General features: G+C 41.5%; 1 long non-coding RNA gene across 2 annotated transcripts; it reads right to left on the bottom strand.

Annotated features, from left to right (window-relative positions):
* Positions 1-399: 399 nt before the first annotated feature.
* On the bottom strand, positions 400-6888 carry LOC108150792. 2 transcript variants are annotated; one of them, XR_001774687.2, is made up of 3 exons: positions 6396-6888; positions 6153-6304; positions 400-1521 (listed from the first exon to the last, which is right to left on the bottom strand). It is a non-coding gene; the product is annotated as an uncharacterized LOC108150792 (long non-coding RNA). The 2 variants fall into 2 exon arrangements; XR_001774688.2 differs by having other exon boundaries at positions 6434-6884.

Below are 6888 nucleotides of genomic sequence, written 5' to 3'. Positions count from 1 at the left end.
ATTATTAATATTTTATATGAATCGAAATTTAATTATTCACATTTAACGTTAAATATGTATTTAATGTTATTTAATTGAAATATATTTCATATATGAATATAGTAATTAAATTTAATTAATTAAATTTAAAGTTAAATTAATTTAAATATATTTCATAGTTAAATTAAATATTTTTATATTTACTTTAAATGGTTTCGTATTTATATTAAAAATATTTCGTATATAAAGTAAATATTTTCATATTTATATTAAATGTAATTCATACAAAATTAATATATTTTTAGTTGTTTTTTATATCTAATTATATATAGGCTGTATTAAAACGACTTTTTGAATACATTTTTGTTGTAATCAAAGTGAATCATATATAAATTCTCTAAGCCGAGTATTTTACTGCCATTCCATATTTCCCCCAAGTGGAGGGACATACTGTTATCCCATCAAAAAGATCTCCCAATTGAATGGTTTTATGCGTACAACAATTTTATTACAAATTCGTACAAGTTGGTCGAACCAATCGTTTAAAGATCTCGACTTTGATCATCAATTTCCAGTGCACGGCAGTGCGCTCACACGAAAAAACAACCATAACAAATTTATAAACTACTACATATTTCCATTTGTGTTTCTGTTTATTTCTTTTGATGGAGTTTGCCACACATTTAGGCGGAACATAAAAAACGGTGATGTTTGAATGGGCCAAAGATGCCAGCACGCAGGGGCCGCCGCCTCACACTTTTGATCGGTTTGATGATCAGTAAACTGAGAAAGACAAACTACAGCCAACGAGTGGTCAAATGGTCAAAAGCTAATAAATTACCGAAAACCCAACGCTTTATGGCACCTTCTTCTTGGATCGGCTCGGATCGGAATGGGACTGGGAATGGGGATGGGGGGGGGAGCATATCCATCAAAATGTAGATCAAGTTGTGGTGATAAAAAGTTCGTTTCACATTAATTATAAGTTTTTAAAACTACATTAAAAACATTTCATTTCACATTTTGATTGAAGATCGGCGATCCATTCATTCCGGGAACAGTTTCCATTATTTTGGGGCTAATTCTGTTGTAGATCATAGATTTTTTTAACAAACTATCTCTCCTCCCCCCCCTTACGGTTTCATTTCTTTTTGAGCCTCAACTTAATTGCCTTCTTTTTAGCTCTTGTTTACCTCTATAAATTTTAATTTAATTTTTTTTTGGGTGGCTTCGTTCTTGTAATAATTTTTACGATTTCATTTTCTCTTTTTTTTGGTGTGGCAATTATGTCTTTCTTTGGAGAATACTTTATTTCCTGGAAAGATTTTCCCCTTGGCACCACTAATTGCATTCCTTTGCTTGAAATTCTTTGGCTTTTTTGGGGGGTTTTATGGGGCTCAAGTCTGCCCTTTTCCATTACCTTTGAGTGGCCATAAAACACAGAGAGGCTCGCTCTTCGACAGGTTTCCGCGGATGATAGCTGGGTGACATGTTATGGCCCGCTTATCGGTTCCTTCTTATAGAGTCCATTGGGAGTGGGAGCTAGAGCGAGAGAGAAAGAGTGTTGGATCAAACAACTGTGCAAATAATTGCAGCAAAATAACCAATATATTTTGAAGAGAATGGGCTCTTTAGTATGGCATTATCCCCAGAGCATTATCTCCGCAGCAATGACCTTACAAATAAAAAATCCACCAGTGCAGTGCAGTGCCGCACGGAACACAGAACACAAGCAAACCCTAACGATTTCATTAAAAATGCAGTCAACTAGAAAAAAACTCAATTAATTTTTCATGTAAAAAAAACTTGATGGTTCAAACACCGCCTGCCCCCCTGTCCACTCCCCTCCCCTCCTTCCATTGATTTTGTCCAATATGCAATCCGAAAAACAAATTTTTTTTGTGCAAATCATTTGGCAAACAAACACAAATGTGCATAAAATGCCAACAAAGCAACCAAATTGAGGGGATGCAAAGAGATGACCATCAAAAGTCCGGATCAACTCTGAAAAAAACACGAAAAAAACACACAAAAAAACGGCCTGACATACAGAACGTTTCATGAGTGCATTGACAAGTGGGTTTGAATATTATTCATTTAATTAATTATTATTTTTTTATGTATATATTATATTTTAAATGCATTATATTTTATATATATTATTCTCAAACATTACCTGAAATAAATGATTTTGGTGAGAGCACAAATTAAAACAAAAAAAAAAATTATTTAAATTTAAAAAAAATCAAAGCTTAAAAAAGTCATGTAGGCGCATTTAAAAATACAGCTTAACATTTTTTTTGTTTTTTTTTTTCTTACCGATTTGCTACCTTTTACAACTAAAACTATTTTTTTGTATCCCTTTTTAAGAGTTTTTTCAAATTAATTTTTAAAAATTTACTTTAAATTTTTTTTTTTTTAACAAATTTAAATTATTACAAAAATTTGTAATCTTTTTTTAAGAGTTTTATAAAATTTAATTTTTATATTATTTTCTTTTATAAATAAATTTAAATTATTGTACTATTAATACAAATAAAATAATAATAAAAATAAGCAATGAATTTATTTTATTATTTAAATTTATTTATTTAAGTTTATTTAATATTGATTTTTTCATTTTTGTAATAAAAAAATTCTAAGCCCCAAGATCTCTATTTCGACTCTCGACTTTCGACCTACACTCGCGACACGCACTGTACACGTGCATACGTACGTCGCGGGCTTCCTCGACTGAAAAGTGCAGTGATATATATATATGTATATGTATCCTGATACTGCATTGTCATTGCGTTGGCAACGCGCCGAACGGTCAAGGGGGATGGGGGGAGGGGAACGGGAAACCCCATGGCGCTGCCAGGGGCTTCCCACTCGTACGCGCACTTTTTTATGTAGTTCGCAGTTTTTTGTTGTCGAAAAAAATTGACAGCTCGACCGCAGTGCGTGTCTGTGTGTGTGTATGTGTGTGTGTGTGTGTTGGTGGATGGATATATTGTTATTACATTGCTGTTGCAATTGCAATTCAAGCGCGAAATCATTAATATCCTTGCGCCCTCACCCGTCAGTCCTGCTGCCCCTCCTCCTCCCCCTGCCGCACAAGAGTCGGCTTCCCCTTTTTTGTGGTTGTAGGTCTTTCGAGTCATCGCCTATTTTATGGGGTTTCCAAGAGGCGAAACAGGACCGCGAACTTTTGGACTCACTTAATGAACTTTTTTGCGCGGTGTGGTAGGGGGGGAGGGGGGAGAGGGGGGGGGCACCGAGACAGTTTATGAAGTTGGCTTGAAGATGTTTGCTTTAAATTTGACCAACAATGAAGTAGTGAAAACCGAATTTGCCATCAATCAAAAGGAAGAGCCGCACCCTCCACGAACTATAATTGTATTTCAAGAGCCTTGTCAACTTCCTAGCTCGAAACTCCCCCCCTTCCCCTGGGCATCCATCAAAGTCAAGCCGCAGATAAGGTCCTGGGCCATCCCTCCCACCCACTCCTGCTCAGCCGTCGTAATGGAAGACCCTGATTACACCTTTCAAATATTTCAGCAGCAATTATGCTCATCTCTGGGCTCCGGTCAATGGTCTAATGAAATTATCAATATCCTTCGTTGAGGCCGCCGTTCCCGGGTGAGTCATCGCTCTCTAAAGGCTCTCTCTCCCTGTGTGTCTGTGTGTGTGTGTGTAATCACCTACTGATGTAAATACAATATTTTCAATATAACCACTTAACGCTTAAATCCAGCCGAAACACACACTCCACACACAGCCCTTGTGCCAGGGGGTAGCAAACAGAAGAATTTTATCTGACTGGCCTGAGGCGAGGGTTGCCTGAAGAGTACAGATGGACTACATTTTGGATAGTTTTGGGCTATAACCAACTTTGAGGGGCTCCACTTTTTTTGCGGCTAAACCAAAGACTAGACCTCTTTTCAACTTGAGGGGAGATCTACAACCATCTTTTCTATTGATTTCTCATTGGGTAACCCTCGTTCCCGGTTACGACTACAACGAGCCGCCCTTGTGAGGCACCCAAGTGGCACGACCACCACAAAAGTATCAATGCACAAACTGTACCCGTCACCAGCGCTGTCACCGTCACCGTCACCGTTACACCGTCAATCGGTAAACTGTGTCTATTGAACGGCAGTCGGCGAGAGTCAGAGGGGGTCTGGCCGAGCGAGCAACCCCCAAAAAGACGGGCCCGGCCACAATGAGGGTTCAAGATGCCGCGAGTGAACTGTCATATTTGCCGGGGGACCTGAGCCAGAGACCACTGACTCACCAACTGACTGAATGACTGACTGACGAGACGAGACGAGAGCTGAGCCAGGGCTCGGGGCTCGGGGTTCGGGGCTGATGGTGGTTGCTTTTGACTTACCAACTGACCATCTGTCTCGGCATCTATCCTCGGTTCCACCCTTGGTAAAGGGTATCGCGGCTTCGACTCGCCGGTCTCGGGCCTGCCTTTGAGTCGGCATTCAAATGACAGTAACTGTACTGTGCACAAGTGGCATACGCTTCGCCACAGCTCTCTGTACAAGTGATTGTTACTTTTCGGTTAGATTTCATTCCAACCCGAGTACTTGCTTTTTTTTATGTTTGCAGACTTGAAAAATTTGCATAACTCGTAGCGACAGAGAAACACTTGAGAAATTCCTTTAGAATCTCTCCCCTTCGTGTCTCATTTTGTGTTTTCTGCGTTTTTTGCGTTTTTCGGTTTTGAGTCGAGTGTGTCGGCATTTCCCATAGAGAAGGCTGCGCTTAATTGTTTGGAAAGAATTCTTAAGCACAGGCCATAGAAGGGGTTGCACATCAGCCGACCCTCCGGCGCCCGAGATGGTAGTTGGAAGAGCCTACCCGTCGGGGGACGACTTCCTTGCTGCGGTCTCTTATTCATAATCATTCGGGCTCCCCCATCACCTGAGGTCCGCCGTCCGGCCGGGGCCCGCTTAGCCCCTGTCGATGCCTAAGCAAAGCCACTAACTAACCGCAAAATCCCTTTTGTTCCAAAGGCCCTTGCTCTTGTCGACAATGATAGACGTACTAATTGGCAGAGTTCTCTTCGGTCTCCCAGTGGAGTTCTCCGATCTGGGCTCAATAAAGAAATCATTGATGTGGGTATGGAGTACGGTGTACGGAAGTGCAACCACTGTCCACTGTTGCTGCCACTGCCACTGCCAATGCCACATCAATAGGCCGCTGGATGCATCAACACTTCAATGAGTGCGACGAGTATGGTCCAGCACAATGCGGCGGAGCACTTCGTCTTGCCACAGCCACTGCCACTGCCACCACAATTATTTCCATTTGATTGTGCAAAGAAGAGTGCGTGGAGGAGCGCTGGGTTCTTTCTTCCTTATGGCCTCATTGTTTGGGGTGACCGGGACCCCGGATCCCGGACCCCGGACCCTGGTCTATCGTTTATGTGTGGTCATTGCTTGCCTGTGTTTATGGCTCTATATGCTTGAGTGCATTCGGATATGGCATGGCTGATGATGATGCTGATGGTTGATGATGGTTGCCACTGAAGGAGCTTTCTTTTAGGGCCTCGGCCCAAGGCAGAAATTTACATTTTCCGATGACTTAAAGAGACCTAATTGGAGCTGGAATGAAGTACACTCGTTAGAGCCATTGGAAAGTAGCATAGAAAGCGAACAATTGAATGCCCATGCTCACAGAGAGATGCATTCACCAATCTACTGGACAGATGGGAGGCTCCAAAGCACACAATTTGTGGCAGGAGCTGGGCCTCAAGGAGCCTCAGAAGATGTCCAGAATGCTTTCAGATAGTAGGTGGTCCTCCATTTATCGTTGCTCTATCGAACATGCTCCTTCCTGCTCAAAGTACAGTGCCACGCCAGGTGCTACGTCGCCAAATGGTCTGAATAATGCGCCATTGACGTGGAACCGACCAAACAGAGTCGTAGCCGTTGTGAGATCTGAACTTTTTTCATCCAAAATTCCGCTGAACACATCCCAGAACTGCACTGTAATCTTTTTATCGACCATAACACTAAGAACGTCATCTATTGTGGGAATTTGTTGTTAGACTTTAGTACAATTTGCAAGATGTTAGGCCAATCCGTTGGATATGCTGCTCGCGAAATGATCTTGTACTTTGCTAGCTCCCTTAGGTGGTTTTTCCCAGGGTTCAAGCTGATTCTGTGGCCAGAACTTACCCAATCCGTCGAAAACATATAAGCTTTGTACACCATCAATAATCACTCGCTTTATCAGCTTACACTGCTTGCATGTGGCTAAGACAGGTCTTGGCTTGCAGCCGCTGTCGACATCTAAATTGTACCTTCTTCGGCCTTCCAAAATGTTCTACCTAGAATCGTAAATCGGAAGCTTATCATCTATTCAATGGAATGCAATATCTACTTCAGTAACATTCGTATCTCTGATTGTGTTTTACCCACATTTACGTTTAATGCTGCCAAAAGTGTTGGCTACTCACGCCAGTCGCTTGTTGCTGCCACCCGGATCATGGTTCGAGCTTCTTCTTTGGTTTCTTGCAGAGCTTGGAGACATGATCACATGATTGGCATTGAATTCCGCGAGCCCTGGAGATACTGGAGGCCGACGCGCCCCTGCAACAAGCCTTGGCAAAGACTGCCCCAAACGCCTGTCCACAGGTGTCCACAGGTTTCTTCTTCTTGGTTCACAACAACTTAAAACTGTAGTCTCTTATGCCAATTGTGTGTGCATTTCATCTGCTTCTTTATTTACCGGCGTCTGTCTTCTTCTTCATCACTTAATGAAAACACTTAAATATCGAAAGCCTTAGGGAACTATCGATAATTAATTAAATTAATGTTCTTATTATTCTCAATATTTTCTTTTCTTCGTCTCGCATTCGAGTGGGAGGCCTATTTCGAATATTCCGCTCATCCAAGAGTACTGATTGGTGCC

The sequence above is a fragment of the Drosophila miranda genome, chromosome XR, assembly GCF_003369915.1.
Source record: "Drosophila miranda strain MSH22 chromosome XR, D.miranda_PacBio2.1, whole genome shotgun sequence".
Lineage (NCBI taxonomy): Eukaryota > Metazoa > Arthropoda > Insecta > Diptera > Drosophilidae > Drosophila > Drosophila miranda.
Note: the sequence above shows the minus strand (reverse complement) of the source record. Positions and strands in the feature narration are given on the sequence as shown.